The sequence below is a fragment of the Orbicella faveolata genome, unplaced genomic scaffold (genome assembly GCF_042242905.1).
Source record: "Orbicella faveolata isolate gen_17 unplaced genomic scaffold, um_ofav_v1 contig_46, whole genome shotgun sequence".
NCBI lineage: Eukaryota > Metazoa > Cnidaria > Anthozoa > Scleractinia > Merulinidae > Orbicella > Orbicella faveolata.
This window is the reverse complement of record NW_028301576.1, coordinates 14855215-14871994: the sequence shown is the minus strand read 5'-3', so window position 1 is coordinate 14871994 and position 16780 is coordinate 14855215. Positions and strand designations below refer to the sequence as shown.

The following is a 16780-nucleotide window of genomic DNA, read 5'->3' as shown; positions in this document are numbered from 1 at the left end:
GTGAAAATAGGGGGTGATCATGAGCAAAGTTCTAAGAAATTAGAGTTTTAATTAGCCAATGTAATCAAACCCAATTCAAGCAAAAAAAACTGTGGTATTTGTCGCTTATAAAGGTAAGGACACTAGGAACAATCTGCAAACAGTACTCCAACAACATGCTGATTCACTGAGGGAACTAACTGCCTTGAAAATAAAGTAAGAAAACTACCTTATCAACTAGCTAGAAACATTACTTTGTCAATTTACATCATTAATCATTCCTTCACTGTATTTGTTTAGGAACAAAACTTCAGTGCTGTTTCTTTTTGGTGATTATGAATTTCTGTGTAGTGATGGAGATCAGTGGTGCTAGTGGTGAGTGATATTCAAATGCATCTAAACATTATAATTAACACACTTCTTAAACACGAAGGCACGCTATAAAAGGGCATAAGCTCTGCCCCCCAATTTTGAAGTCACAGGGAAATCAAAATGGCGGACTATGTGAAGAACAATGGTACACTTTCTCCTCAAGCTGTTTTGATATTTACAGCTTAAGTTTGCACAAATTAGCCTCAGAAAACAGCAATTGAGGCATTTCAAAGTGAAAACTATTAGCAAAAGTGAAGTAAAAACCATACATGTTCACAAAACGAAGCCTCCAGCAGGAGAAATGGTCAGAATTCAAATCGCGCACCATTTTGGTTGCATACTCGCTCCCTACTGGTGGCTGGACGGGTATTTTTTTCTTGTCATTTTTGAGCCTACAGTTCTGCGTTTAGTATCTAGCAGTTTCACACAAAAGTTATGCACGATTTCGAATACTGAACAGCGAAGAGGCTGGCTGAACAACAAATATTGGCAGCTGGGAGTCCACTTTGTATTGATGGTTTGATTACAACTACTCTTTGTCGGCAATCAAAATGCTAACGGTTGGTCCTCGCGAAAAGAAGACTAAAATAGAGAGAAACAAGCAGACAAATGCGAACAGAGATCCAGAGAAGTGAAACCCGCATTTCAGCCTGACAATGGAAGTAAAGCGGGAGGATGAAGCCTGCTTACAAAGATTGCACTGTCAGCTGGATCATGCAAAGTCACTCCTTGGGATCAACCGTAAAAGTTCCTTGATGCAAAATGAGGATCTCTTGGAGCGACTTTTAAACTGCTTCGAACTGGTGATGCCTTCAGCTGTCAATTTAGGGCCATCTCCAGCAGCATCCACCAGCTCAGTGCAGCTGCCACCAAAAAAACTCCCTGGAACTCGAACAAGAACACAGCAACCTGCTCGGCGACCACAAGAGGCAGATTTACGTACATGCTTCTGTAGATGACCCTTTCTTTGTTTGCACTGGTGAATTGCTAAAGTCACTGGTGAAGTGCTTCACAAGAAATTTGCAGTGTGAATTTTGTGGCGGGGACTATCAGTTGTCTGGATTGTCGTTGTCCAAGGAAGGCCATGTGTGCCGTTTGGAGCTCCCTTGTGTTTGCAACGATTCACTGGTTTGGCTTAGTTCAGGGTTACTTGGTCATCCTGCCAAGTATCTTGCAAATATGAAGTAAGTAAAGAAAATTTAATTTACCTCCCAGTATTTTAGAAGCTGACATAATTAAACAAATTAAAGCAATAAGATTGTTTACCACTGATTGGTACTGAAATTTGGACCATGTTCTTATACTGTAATTAACAGTCAGTTGTTCTGTTATTGTTAGTTTATAAAGTTAAAAACCCGTGATTTTGTTCAACTGCTGGCACACTATTCCATTATGGAGTGTCCTACTCAGTATAGCCAATTCCTTTTCTGTAGGATGGTGCATGCATTTACCTGTACTGGTTTGACAGAAACCCAGTATGATAGCTTTGGTGAGGCTGCAGGCATTGGCTCTGTTCTGGACAAGACAATAGACACAAGTGGGTAGTTTTCTTTCATTGCACTCCTGGTTTGTGGAGGTACAGTGGCCTAATGTCAGTACACTGGACTCCGCATCAAGTGGTCTGGGTTCAAGACCTGGTGGCCAGGGCACTGTATTGTGGCCTTGGAGACAACACTTTTCTCTCAAAGTGCCACTCAATGCCCAGTTGTATAAAAAGGTACTGGCATATGTAATGCTTGGGAAAACCCATTGATGGACTGCCATCACATCCAAGCAGGAGTAGAGGTACTCCTAGTCGCTCCCGCAAAAGAAACCAAGATAAGCTCCAGCATAGTGGGCCATTCTGCTTGCATGCAGACTATGCAGACCTTCCCCCAGGTTAAGATTTATTCAGAAGTAAGTCATTTTCATCTCTGACTTTTTATAGTCTACAAGGATCAATGTTTTGGATACTTCCAAATAGTGAGGGATCTTGCCCAGAACTCCATGGCAGAAGCCAGATGGGGGGTGCAAGCAACCAACAAGTACATAGCAAATAGCGATGTAAGTTAACATACAGAGTGTGTCAATAAAATTTAGTGTATTTTGGTTCTTATTTTTCATCCCTACTCATTTGCAGTGCATCATCACTGATGCCAGACATGACTCCAGTAGGGCAGCCATGCATTCCACTGTCTCAGCCATTTCTATGAGGTATAATGTTGAGGTTTTCTTATTTTTGATTTCTTATAATAACTATTTCAATCAATTAAACATCATATAGTCTATTAGGCCCAAAATGTATCGATTTGGGTTACCATTTGTTAAATACATATTTATGCCCAGCATTTCCTTGAAAAAAAGGCAGACCTTCTAAAACAAGCTTTGCTTTGGTGAACTCTGACAGTAAATTGTCCCAACATTACATATTAGAGGTGCATTTTGTTGATAGGTTCATGTCATATGAGTATAGTGTAGCAACACTTTTGTATGTATTGTTCTTTTGTCTACAGAAACAAGAAAATCATTGGTGTTTGCAACTGGAGTCGAAGTAATGAGAGAAGTGCCCCAAGCAGAGAAGTTCCAATGACAAAGGAGCTGATGACCAAACTAACAGAAAATCAAGGTTTTTACAGTTTAGATGATATTGAAATATCCAAACCTTGATTATTGTTTTCATTGATTTCTTTTTCCTTTTAAAGGTCACAATGTTACAGAGGTGGCCCATGATTGTGTTGTAGCACTGAAAAACTGGTTTCAGGGAAGGGGCATAAGGAACTCTTTTGACACATGGCATGGTAGGTTCATTAGGGGACTCCTTGTCATTGACATTGCAAGTCTTGTGGCACTTCTTTAACTTAGTGAGAATCTATGAGCATTGCATCTCAGTCTTGGTGTATTGTCTGCATTCCACCATAGGTACAGAAAGGGGTGGCAAAGGAAATGAAAAAAGTTGCAGTGGTTCATGGCATTATGAAGGAGTAAAATGATTTACAGAGCTCTCTGACAAAGGTATATGAAACCCATTCTTTAATTAACATGTAGTAATCAAGAGAAATTTCTCATGTAAAGGAAACATTATTTCCAAAAAGTGTCACACTAAAAATAAAAATGGCCTTGTTTTGCTTGCAGCAAAAGCCACCAAAACTCATTTCCACTGGGCCATGTGCAACGATGAAGGCACTGAAGAAGGCTTTCAACAGTACTTGCTCAACATTGTGGATCATTATCAGGTAAGTAATGTACACCAGTTCTTCTACACCTAAAATTTGATTTTCCCCGGCTATCTCTATGGGTCTTTTTACCACTTTTTAATTATGTCCTGTGCTGTTTATTGTTACTTGAACCAGGTAAGCCTATCTGTAAACTAGGGAATATAGTTATGGATCTACATACAGTACAGAAATTGAAAAAATTAAGTAAACTAAAATGCATTAAAAATCAGACACTAACCCATTCATAAATTGCAGTACCTCCCCCTTTTTGGGCAACCAGTATTAGTTCAAAAGACCTGATTAATAAATGGTGCATGTCTCCATCCTAGGGAAAACATGCGCTTTGTCACCAAGATTCCAGGTGCAAACATGAGGGTTATGTATGCTCAAAGAAGACAATAACTGACCCTAGAGCAGTGCTGGCGTATGCAACTGCTGTGACTAAGACCACCATCTACAAAAATCCTAAAGATTATCTCATGGTATGTATGCAATAGCACAATACTATTTCGATCATGCATGGCATGGCTTTCCTTCCTCTTACGATAGTGCTGGCACCACAATGACGTAGGGAACTGACCCATTCACTACCTAAATGTTCTTGCTTTTATTAAAATTTCCTACAGTGTCATGACACCTTTTATATTGAGTCCTTCCATGTGGTAATACTCATCTATGCTGCAAAAAGGATTCACTTTGGAGATGAAACATATGAGATGAGGGTGCACCTTGCTGTATTAGACTGTGTAAGTGCACGGGCTTCCAATGCATCCCTTTTTGTGGCATATTTGTTTTCTTCACACTTAGCCAAGCACCTGTTAAAAACACTTTGTCTTTCTTGTTTCTTGCCTTGCAATATTATTATGTGAGAGTAAAATACATAAAAACATTATGTGCTACTTGGGAATGGAACAAGTTTATGTTCTCCGCAATTTCAGAATGAGAATGTTGGGAGAGAAGTGAACTCTGTCCAGTACTATCAGCACTTGCAACATCCTGGGAGAATGGCCCCCACTAGAGTGCTACGACCAAAGACATTTGAATTCCGACAGCCCATATGGAGAGCACTGTTTCAAAATAATAAAATTTCAGCAGCTCCTCTGACAGTGTGAATAGGTTTGATGTTTGACTAAAGTGTTTGTTATCCATTTTTGGTCTAGAAATGACACAGATTGTAGGCACACCACCACAACCTAACTAATATCAAGTTACAAAATTTATTTGATGGAACTGAATTTTATTGTTGTTTGTACATATGTTATCAATCGTTAATAATACTAATGATAATGAAAACTAAAAAGATAAAACTATGTAAAAAATATATCTAACATTGGAAATGGTGGTAATATACAATAGCCATATAAAACGTTTACTGTACAGTGCTATACATTGCTAATGGCGTTTCTTTTTTTTTTTCTTATTTCATGCAGTTACTATGGCAGTTGCTTTTAGGAGCCACAACACATTAAAAGTGAATGGTCCAGAACATATTTTCCTAAGGGGTTTAACAAAATTACTGTTCACTTTATATATAGCCTTCTGATGTATAATGACACATACAGTTCTGTTGAAATATATCTACTAAGCCTGCTGACAGTTGATGTGATGTTTTTGCCTTATCATTCGATTTTTATACACTGGAAAGGTCTGGAAAGGAATTGAAAATTTGGCCTTGGAGACTGTCGCAATTTGCGATAAGAATGGAACTTTGCAAGCTAAGTGATCTTGTATCTTTGAAATTTAGTGACAGCAATGTCTCGTCTTGGATATAAACTCTAACTACTAAAGCATCTATGTTGTGTAGGTGGGGGCTGGGCTTTCCCTTTCCATGGAAACGACAGCTGCACCAAACCATATTACTACAGTTCATGATACAAGTTTGGACACCTAATTTGAATTCGTAGAAAGGAAGGCAACCTTAGATTGCATCGTAATGCTCTTTACAAGATCATTGCTCAACCCTGTCATAAATAGCAGAGCTTGTACCACACAATTGCTGATATAATTCTTGTCGCTTTTCGTTGCAGCCAGCGATAATCAAGGCAACAAGCAAGCAATGTATAGCAGAAAGCAGGTGTTTCCTTTTCTGTTTTTACTTGTCATCACGATCAATGGAAATTAAAGAATGGAAATGTTGCTGGTTGTCTTACTATTGTGTTTTTTGCTGAAACCCTCCTCCCCACACACACCTACTTCTATCATCAAAGAAGGTTTATGTTATGAAAGGCAAACTTTGTATCTGTAATTGCCCATTTCATGACCGACGATGACCACAGTATGGCACCCCATCAGGATTTTTGGCCATCGCTTCCTGACGTCCTTCACAAAACAACAGGCACCCTCGATGTAGCAGCCTATGGCCTCCGTTCTCTGCAAATAAACAGGGTCACACCATAACCCCCTCCTTGTTAGAATAGTATCGTACACTTTGTAGTCGCCCTTTCGTTTGGCATGGTTTGTCAACCTTGGTTGCCCATGAGCTCAGAGTCGGCTAGGGAGATTTTCACTTTGCAGAATACACAGTGAATTGCAGCAGAAGGAACACGAAAGTTGATGATTCTTGTCGGTTGTATGAGTATGACCCTCGCGTCTTGTTTCAGCAGAAACAATTTTGCGATGAAGGTCGTCAAAATTACTTGGTGGCTCTTCTTGTTCTTGTTCTTGCTGAACTACGTGAAAAGAAGAGCAGCTAATGTGGATTACTAATAAATCGAAGTGACCATATTACATTCCCAAGCGCTGTCTTGAAAATGATGGAAAAAGGTAAGGAAATGGTTCATTATCGAAGCTGTTTACAATGGCGCCAAAATATTACAGGGTTGCAACACTTGTAGTATATCAGTGAAAGGAACATCTGTATTAGGCAATAAAATGAAAGAGGAACAGTGCCATCGAGCAATAATAATCATTGCATTTCTTACAGGTTACGGGTAGGTAAACATAAAAGAGTGCTCTATATGAATATTTATAATTTACGCACTAAAGCGTCTGAATGGCAAAGGACCATGTGATATTGCCATAAGCTGGAGTAAACAAAGGAAAGAAAACAAAAGTCTTTTAAAAAGCTTAACTATTACCGCTTTCGATGAGAAAATTAAAACGAGATCATGGCAGTTCTACCTGGTATAGCTAGATTTTTTTTTACATGGTTTTTCCACCTTGACGATCTCGCCGCTGTTGACCGTCAACCATCCTCGTAGTTCTTCAATAAATGTTTCATGGAGCATGATTGTAATCTAAAAGTGATGAATAAATAAAAGAATTGTTTTTTGAAGAATTACTTGCAAAGAAAATTGAAAGTAAACACACAGCTCTTACCTTTCTTGAATTCGAATTGCCCGCCATATTGAATTTGACCCGCACTCGTCAGAGTTGATTGGCAAATGAGCTCTGTGCTTCCCAGGGAAGCCTCCTTTCATAGCGCTCCTTAGTGTTTAATTACATTTTACAACTTATATCCATAGGTTGCCACTCATGCCTGTGGTGTACTATCATTGCCTTAGAGATAAAGCTTCCCAGGGACGGAAGAAGTCGTACCATTCTGAGGACCCTGGAGAACCTTCATGAGCAACATCAGAAATTTCTTGATGCTGGGGGTGACATCAAAAAGGCTAAGAATTATTTCAGTGTAATTCATAAAGCCATTTTTGATATCCCAATTGAACAGGTAAATAATAGAAAACTCTTCAGCAAAATATTTTAACACTAACCACTTGCTGAGAAAATAATGTACTAAGCTTTCTTTCTAACCTTTAGATTTACATTCCTGGCCTCCACATCAGCCTGGAGCTGTTTTTGAAGTTTTTTGACATGCTAGTCAAGGAGTGTGATGAGTTGGATGCCAAGATTGCCTGAAATTAGCTGAAACTAACAATCAGCTTGAAAGCTTGGGTGATCTAAATGAGCACATTACACTTTTGAGACAAGCTTCAAAACACTCAAAAACAGCTGAAAATTATGATACCCAGGCCCAGGAAATTGAAGACAACACAATACACCTGCTGACTGTTGCCAGACAAGTCCTGGTTTTCAATGAAGACAACCAAAGCCCTGTCATCAACACAATGCTACAGTCTGCAAGGGAACTTAGAGAAAAAGCTGAAAACAAGGTTGTTTATGCTACAAACTACACTAATGAATCTAACTTCTCTTTAGTGTGTTTAATTAACTTCTAATTTTCTTTTCTGATGTTGTTTCAGTGTGCTCAGTCACTGGCCATCCAATCCAGTACTTCACTGCCAAACGGATCTGGTGTGGTTAACACAGCCAATGAAAATTTTCTCCAAGAGATCAATGATAAGCGACAAGCCTACCACAGTCAAAGCTTTGTTGGTGACCATGTGGATATCTGCTTAAAGGTCAGGTAACAAAAAAAAATTAAATTAATTTTCTTACTTTAATTAGTAGTATACTTTTCAATACTTAACAACTACAAGCATAAAGCTTGAAATACCTCTTGGCAGGTACATAACATCAAGAGGGCTGTGTGAAAACGTAGTGGACACAACAAAAGACAGAGCTCCATCATTTGAGAATGAAGCTAAAATCATCCAGGAGAAGTACGAAACTCTTTTGACACTTTTCTCCCAGTGCCACTCCAAGTAAAACTCCAGTGAGGCAGTGGAAGATGCAGAAATAAATGTGCTAGGTACAACACCTACACTTTCAAATTACCTATCTGTTAAGCATATGATTTTTTTTCTTTTTCTTTCTCTCACGCATTTGTGAACTTTTTTACCCTGTCAACAGAAAGAGACATAGAGACATTTGTCACTTTCTTTAGGAGCAACTTCCCAGATGCTACCTTTCCCCCAAAGATGCACATGCCTGAGGAACATGTCGTCCCATTCTTGAGAAGATGGCACTTTCCTCTTGGATTTTTTGGTGAAAGAGGAGGAGAGAGCATCCATAAAGATTTTGTTCAGCTCGCTTCAACATTTTCTCACGTTAAGCCTTCCACAATGCGTCTTAAGTAAATGTTAGAGGAGCATCATGATTCCTGAAAAAAGGAAGCGAAATTTGAAGAGAAATCAACAACTTCAAGAGCAAACTAATGTACACTGTTAATTTAGACTTTAGTTTACAGTTTATATTGCTTAGAATAGGATGTCAGCATTTCGCTCGCATATAAATTCAAGATCACACTTAAGCGTATATTTGTCCTTTTCTTTGCCAATCTGAATAGATTTAGGAGAGCTTCAACTGAAAATACTTCTATAAATCTTTTGTAAATAGTGATTCTCAAATGTAAACAATAAATGGGCTTTGCTTTGCTTCAGCCCAAATAGTGTTTCAAACTCTAAGATAGTAAAGGCCGCTGAACAAGGGGTCATAATGGCGGCGATAAACGTTGAAAATGCCCCCAAGACAAATTCTAATAGCATCTTTCAACCATCTAACTTCTGTTCCCAACAGCTCTTTCTTTCAGGAAAACTTCTGAAAATCCACCATAAGCCCACAAAAATTTAACTCTAAACCACAGCGTGATATCTTTGCTTTCACCAAAGTGATTTTTTGACACCAGATAAATCGGTTTCAGGCCGCAAAACTAGTGTTCCTTCGATGTACGCCATAACCTTGAACCTTCGACTATTAATTTATGCTGTTTCTACACACAGTAGGCAAAACGTGGCAGAATACAATTCATTTAAAAACCTGTGCCCTAACCATCAACAAATTGGTTGCTAGCTCATTGCTAGGCGTTGCTAGGTTGTACATCATTATCATAGCGCATAACGCTGCTCATGTTTCACGGGCTCACAAAAAACCTAAATTCTGCGCCAAAAGTGCCGTGGAATGCAACCATTCCTGCTTCACCAGAAGATCTAGTGATGTTCTCTAAAATGGCAAGGGAATGGTCACACCAAGGCTGTCTGTACAGAAAGCCTTCCAATGTACAGGTACACTTCCATTGCAACATTCCATGCATGCAACAAAAGCAACCTGACTTGGATGGAAGGTCTTGTTTCATTATTTAGAATTAAAATTCCTTCTTCTAACATATGTCCAAAAGCAATACATCAGAAATCACCTGGGAATTTCAACATCCCTAGACTACAAGTTGTCGAAAACCTGAAAGGTAAATTAGTGTTTCATAGGTGTGATGCAAAAAAGCGGAAATGTAAGGATAAAAACTGGAATGTTCTCCTTTTCGTAAGATGTACATTTTAACCGGAAAAAATGAAATCATGCCACACACGCAAAATAAGTGCCAACCCCCCCCATTGGCTACATTAGGATGGTTTCTTGTTCACAATCCTATTGTGTTTCCATTGTCAAGCTTGGTTGTGCTTCTTTAGCCATGAAAAAGCCTTTCCATACAAATCCTAATTATCACTTTTGACTGCAGATCTCAGCATTCAGCATGCAAATAATGTTCCAGTCCGTACTTGGTGTGAGGGGAATAACATTTTGACTTCACAAGAACAACTTTTTTTGTCATTACCAGAAATTGCTGACAAAATGGTGGACCGAAGTTCAATCAGTGCTTTAAAAATGGCTGCCGATATAATAGTGAAATATATGGAGTAAAAAGAAAAAAGCCAAACTTTCCCTACTTAAATAGTCCACCGATTCCTTATCGATTTCAGTGGAAAGAACATTTACTGCAGTATTCATAACAGTAATTTTTATATTAAAAGCATCTCAAGGTCTGACAACTCTGCATTTATAGAGGCCATAAGACAACTCCTTAACCTTTACAATTTCATCACAAAAGGGATGAATAGTTCACCTTCTCAACCATCCTAGAGACTTTGTTTACATTGGTTCCCTGGTTCCGACCTCGCAAAACACTGCTACATATTTACACTTTCCAAGGCTAAAAAAATCCAGTTCTATAAGCTTTCCGCCATTCCGCCAAATTTACTTGAGAAAAGCACAAATTCAAGATTGTTTTCTTTATCTAAAGTGGACAGAAATCACCCTTACTGCTTGGAAATTGTCACTGTAAACAAGGTCTTCTCTTCCACCTATTCACTGACTTCGGCCACCATTTTTGGCTGATAGCCTAGCCTTTTGTTGGGAAGTATGCTGGATAGCTGTAAGGTGGACTCATTCACAGTGCAAAAAAAAGCTAACAATAGATCAAAAATTAACTGTCATTAATCCTCTGCTTTCTTACATAAGAAAGCAAAATGTTGATTGGTTTTTAATAGCTTTAGCTGTTGAAATTCCCTACCCTTTGCTACAGCTATGGCACAACATAGTTCACAAAACCGAAGCTGATCAGGGTAATTCTGCAGATTACCTTGATCTGTTGAATAGTTGGATTCCAAACAAATGGTTCCAAATTAGCAGGGAAACAAGATTTCAGATCCAGGAAACACCCAGATGCGAGGCAAGCTCAGTTGTCTCAAAGAGCAACTGGTAGTAGGAGAAAGCAAGAGCTTAATAACTGTGTCTTCGCTCTGAGCACTCTAGTCAATGAGTTAGTTTCTATTGGAAAGATTGAGGATGATTTACAAGAAGCTAATTTAGCTTTAGAAGAGTGGCGTAAGAAGTTTGGAGATTTACAGCAAGAGAAAGAAAGTCTGTTAAAGGAAATGACTGAGGCCAAAGAAAAGAAGGATGCAGAGATAGATAGCCTTAACAGAGAGCTATCAGAATACATTCAGCAAATGGCAGATTTAAGCAAGAATAGCAAACTAAATTATGGAAAAACAATTAAACAGCTATCTGAAGGGCAGAGGCTAAGAATAATTAAAGAACTCAAAGGAAGAGCTGACCTAGCACTGTGGTTCCTTGAGAGTCATGGTTTAAAATTAACCTATCTTCATGTCAGGGAGGCTCATTCAAGGAGAGAACGTACATTTGACTTTCTAAAAGAGAAAGTAACCCAGGAAGATGAAGACAATTTAGAGCAGATTTTATTTTTGTTGGACAAATTTGGTGTCAGTGATGAACTGTACCATGAACTCACCATATTATAAAATGATTTACCTAGGTCATATTTAATCAAACAGAAGAGATCTGATCTCAACAAACTCTCCCACATTGAAAGAGTCCTAGGAAAGTACCCAGGAGTACAGATATCATTTATGGATACACTCCAGGATCACATAAGAGAATATTTCAAATCACACCCACACCATTCCCTGGAAGAGCTTATAAAGGTCAAAATCAATGGCGATGGAGCCAAGTTGTCACGAACGACCAATTTTATGATTTTGTCCTTTTCCCTTTTACAAACTGGGGACAGGGTGATGTCCTCTAAAGGGAACAGAACACTATGTATAGTAAATGGACTAGAAAAATATGACACACTGAAAACATCAATGGGTAGTGTCATCAGTCATATATAACCTCATCATAAAAAATGGCAAAATAGAGGTTGATGGAAAAGAAGTCAAAGTAGAGATGTTTTTAGGGGGGACTACAAATTTTTGCTTCTGGCAATGGGCCTCAAAGGGGCAACCTCTGATTATGCTCGTGTATGGTGCAAGATTCATAAGATCTAAAGGTGGGACATGACCAAAGACCTCGACTTTTACAACTCAGGGGAATTAAAGAGGACCTTAAAGGAAATTCGAACTTGGCATGGTTTAAAAAAAGGTTTTCTTCTATCCATCCCCCCATGGTTTGACATTGAGCTTGACCATGTTGGTCTGGATGAACTTCATTTAATGATGAGGATCACTGCCAGACTTACTGAGAATATAATCACTGAAGTCATGGACAAGGACAGCAAAGCTGATTTCTTAAAAAAAGGGGAGAGGATAAAGGAATTTACCTCAAAAGATTAATCAGTCTAATAAATGACCTTGGAATAACCTTTTCAGTGTGGGGAAAAAACTAATGCAGATAGCAAAGGAAGTGGTTCATATGAATGGACCAGCCTAATGGGTTCAGATAAGAAGAAACTCCTTCATCTGCTTCCTTCCCAGCTGGAATCAAGGGACATCCTTTGTCCTGAAACAAAGGAAACCGTTGTGAAGCTATGGAGGGATTTTGATACCCTTTACCAATTGATTAATGCTGACCCTGAGGAAAATGAAAACCTAGTTGTTGATATTTCAGAAAAATCAAAGGAATTTATTGAACTCTTTTGTGCCCCTGGAGACACCAGAGTTAGGTACAACAAATTATGTGTTACCCCATACATGCATGCACTCTCCTCCATGTTCCATTTTTCATCAAAAAACAAAAGGCATTCAGGCAATTCATTGGTCAGGGTGTTGAGAAAAAATATGATGACACAAAAAGAATTTTTTTTCAAAAGTCAAACAAATGGGATGCAGCTAGGGATGTGCTGCAGTTGGAGGCACGACAACAAGCACTCCATCACTGTGAAAGGGAGAAGAGAAAATATGAAAAACAAAACAATGAATACCGGGGTAGTGGAATTGTAGAGTCACATGAAAAAAGAATGCATTCTAGGGATGGTGCAAGTGCAAGTGAACCTGAAAGTGAAGCATCTGTTGTAAACACCACTGAAGTACCAACTACAAATTATGAAAAAATGACAGTAAAACAACTTGTGCAAGAAATCAAATCACTAAATTTGCAAGTGAAGTAATAGATCAAAAACGAGTGCGAGTTTTTCATCAGGGGTTCCAAACACCGAGAAACAGATGAAAGCACGACGCCGAAGGCGGAGTGCTTTTATTGTTTCGAGGTGTTTGGAACCCCTGATGAAAAACGAAGCACGAGTTTTTGAGCTGGCTTCTCAAAGTAGCATGAGAATTTTTTTCGAAGAATAGGTAATTAGTAGGCGTGCTCAATAGGCTATTGTCTGTTTTTTATTCATATGGTAAATGAAATGAATCTTTTATATGCGGCCATGTGGGCAAGTTTTAAAGGTTGAATTTTTAATAAATTAACATTATGCCGCGTGATGGAGATCGAGTGGAGATCAGAACGTTTTCGAGTTCCAAAAACCTCTTCTCAAGAAAATGTTTTGGTGAATGATGCTGTTCCAGTTTCAACTAAGTGTAAAAACAAGTGGGCTGTGAACATTTTTGCCGAATGGCAGAGGTTGAGAGAGGTTAAAGTTCCGGTATTAGATTGTGGCGGTCTCTTCAAGGACTACAATTTACACAATGTTACCGCTGTGAGTGTAGATATTGCTGGAATGGACGCTCTGTCGCTGAACTATTGGTTGTCAAAATTTGTGATGGAGGTAGCTAAAAAGTCCGGTGAAAGATACCCTCCAAAGTCTGTTTATGGTATCATTTGTGCCCTCAAGCGTTATTTGGAGGAGAAAAACGGATCAGAAGCTTTGAATCCTCTGGACGCTAGTGACAAAAGGTACTTGACAACTTTTAGACCGAATTGGTTAGTAATTTAAAATGCACTGTTTCAGGACTTTAATTTTGTGTGTTATTTTTTGAAGGTTTGTCCTTTTCCGACGTTGCTTAGATGCCGAGATGAAGAATGGCGTTCGAGAAGGGCTTCACATTAAGTGTAAGAAAGAGGAAAAGGAGTTTGTGAGCGAGCAAGAAGAAGCAGTATTCTGGCAAAAGAAATTGCTGGGAACTACATCAGCTAAGTCGTTATCGAACACGATCTATTTCTACAACGGAAAAGTTTTTGGGTTGCGGGGGGGAGATCACATAAATATTGTTGTAAACAACTTTGAAATTGGTCCAAATTTTATTAAGTTTGAAGAAAATGCCTCTAAAACTTATCATGGAGGTCTTTGTGATCTAAAGTATGTGCCGCGAGTGGTCAAGCACATTTGTCATTCTATTGAGGAAAAGCACGAGCCATGCCTTGTTGAGATATTCAGATTGTATGTAGGGTTAGTTGAGACTCATGCAAAGGAAGTTACTGCATTTTACTTTAAGCCATCAAAAACTAGGTTCGCATTCGATAAAGCGCCTGTAGGCATCAACAGCTTGAACAAGATTTTGCCTGACATGTGCGACGCGGCAGGCTTTAAACGCAAAACCACTCACAGTTTGCGCGTTACTTGTGTTTCCTCCCTGTTCAATTCTGGGGTTGAAGACAAATTGATTCGCGAAAGGTCGGGGCATCGTTCTAATGCATTGTTGTAGTACGAAAAGGCTACAGAAGAAAATGTGTCTAAAGTTTCAAAGATCCTAGGTCCAAGTGTTGTTAGTACAACTACATGTTTTACCACAGAGAAACAGGATCAATCTTTAACGGATGTTGTTTTCCAGAAAGGAAAATTCAAAAACTGTACAATTAATGTAACGATGTCTAAGAAGGAATAATATGTTGCTGTATTGTTGTTGTAAGCAATGATTTAAGCGGGAAAAATGCTGTATTTAGAATTATAATTAAGACTGATTAAAATTCAAGTTTCTTGATCAGTGTCTTGATCAGTTTTTGAACTAATCTACCGTGTGTTGATCGGTATGTTCATTGGGTATCAACATACATGCACCTGACCCAATTGATGCGAGCTGATTGGGTCATCAGCTCATGAATAATTAATGAGTTTGAGAAGGGAATATCAAAATTAAAGAAAGGACAACTGACTGTTGTTTTAGAGAACAGTGATTGACTACTGTAGATATTCATGTCACCTCAAAGAAAATGAATGAATTAGTGAATGAATGAATGCATGTATGCATGCATGCATGCATCAATGCATGAATGAACGAATACCGTAAACACCCGCAGATAAGCTGCACCCTGAGTTTAGCAACTCAAATTTTGGAAAAAAGTTTTTTGAAAGAAATCCAAAGTTGAGCCTTTAGGAGTCTTATTCATCGAACGTAAACTCACTTTTAACATTGAAACGAAAAATACTTCAATTTTAGCACTTTAATATAATGAACATCGTTTCAACCACCTTTAACATGATTGATCTTTTTCTGGAATTTGTTGACAGGTATTTCTTCATTCAACACTGTTTTTCCATTGATTTTTGCTCGAGTGTTTGTCGAGCGTGCGTAGCTTAGTAACCAGGCATTTGATCGGATTGGAAGATGGAAAACTGGACACTGGAAGCAGCCCAATGTTTTTAAGAGTTTTGCGGGTATTAGACAAAGCACCGTTTCTGTCATGTTCAAGTTTACATCTGCTGTTCGTGGCTATCACATCTACAAAGAGATTTGGGAGCCAAATGTCGGAGACAAATTTGTTGCTCTAAGAGAGTTGCATAATCAGTTTGACAAATATGCCATCAAAGTGCTAAACGGTGAGGAAACAGTGGGCCATCTACCACGCGAATACTCGAGAATAACGTGGTATTTTCTTGCTCATGGAGGATCAATATAAGTTGAAGTTACTGGCTGTCATCAACACTGCAAACAGCTTTGCGGGGGAATGGAAATTTCGTGCTGCGTGACGTTTTCCTGTTCGAGAAAAGCAACCATAAACCGCTTGAAGGATCTCGTAACGAAGAAGGTTTAATGCTTTACGCGGCAAAAATGTAAGCTCTACAATAAGCTTACACTTACATCAACAACGGCTCTTTTAGGAGCGACCAAACTTGCAAAAGCAAAGACCAGTAATCCCTTGTAGTTTTATGTAATGTTTATTGACGTACTTATCCATAGTGTCAATTCACAGAGATTTACGGCACCTTTTCCAAATGTTCCCGCAGATAAGCCGCAGCCCCGATTTTGAGCAACGATTTTTGGAAAAAAGGTGCGGCTTATCTGCAGGTCTTTACGGTAAATTATTGGGAAGAAAATTGCTCTTCTTATGAGAAAAATATTTATTCCTTTCAGTGATTAAGTATTCACATAACTAAAACAGTTACATTACGTGATTACATTCTGAGAGCAGGCTTTCAGGTTAATAATAACAGTAACTTTTTTACAGGGAAACAGTGGTCCATTTGTAGGGGGGCCACCTTTATTTCCACTAAAATGCGTAGATTGAAAAGCTAACTTTGTCTTTAATTTTAAAGGAAAATCAAGTGCAACACCTTGGCCAAATTCATCAAAGTAATACCGCCAAAACGAGGCAGACATAACCTACAAACACCATCCTATAACATGTAATTCATATAACATGTAATTGTCTAGGCCAGTTGTACCCCTATTCCTAAAAATGTATCTCATTATGTCAGGATCAATATTTATGGAGGCTGTGTAACTGATGCAAGTAACTTACACTTCAGTAAACCATGTATGGCTTCCACAAATATTGCAGCTGCTCTCTCCAATCTACAAGGAGCTATGTTTGGCTGAGCATAACTCCTGAAGAAAAAATATACATTACTTTACCTTATTTCGACAGTGAAAAAAATTAATTCCAAGTTACACACATGTGCCTACCACACATCTTTGTGATAAAGCTCAATTTTTGTTGCAGGC

General features: G+C 38.6%; 2 pseudogenes across 1 annotated transcript; both read left to right on the top strand.

The window, feature by feature from the left end:
• The first annotated feature begins 902 nt into the window (after positions 1-902).
• On the top strand, positions 903-4657 carry LOC149098571 (uncharacterized; annotated as a pseudogene).
• An 8403-nt stretch (positions 4658-13060) lies between these two features.
• On the top strand, positions 13061-14821 carry LOC149098570 (zinc finger MYM-type protein 2-like; annotated as a pseudogene). Its single transcript, XR_016203552.1, has 2 exons — positions 13061-13793; positions 13879-14821. The product of XR_016203552.1 is annotated as a zinc finger MYM-type protein 2-like (transcript).
• Positions 14822-16780: the final 1959 nt, after the last annotated feature.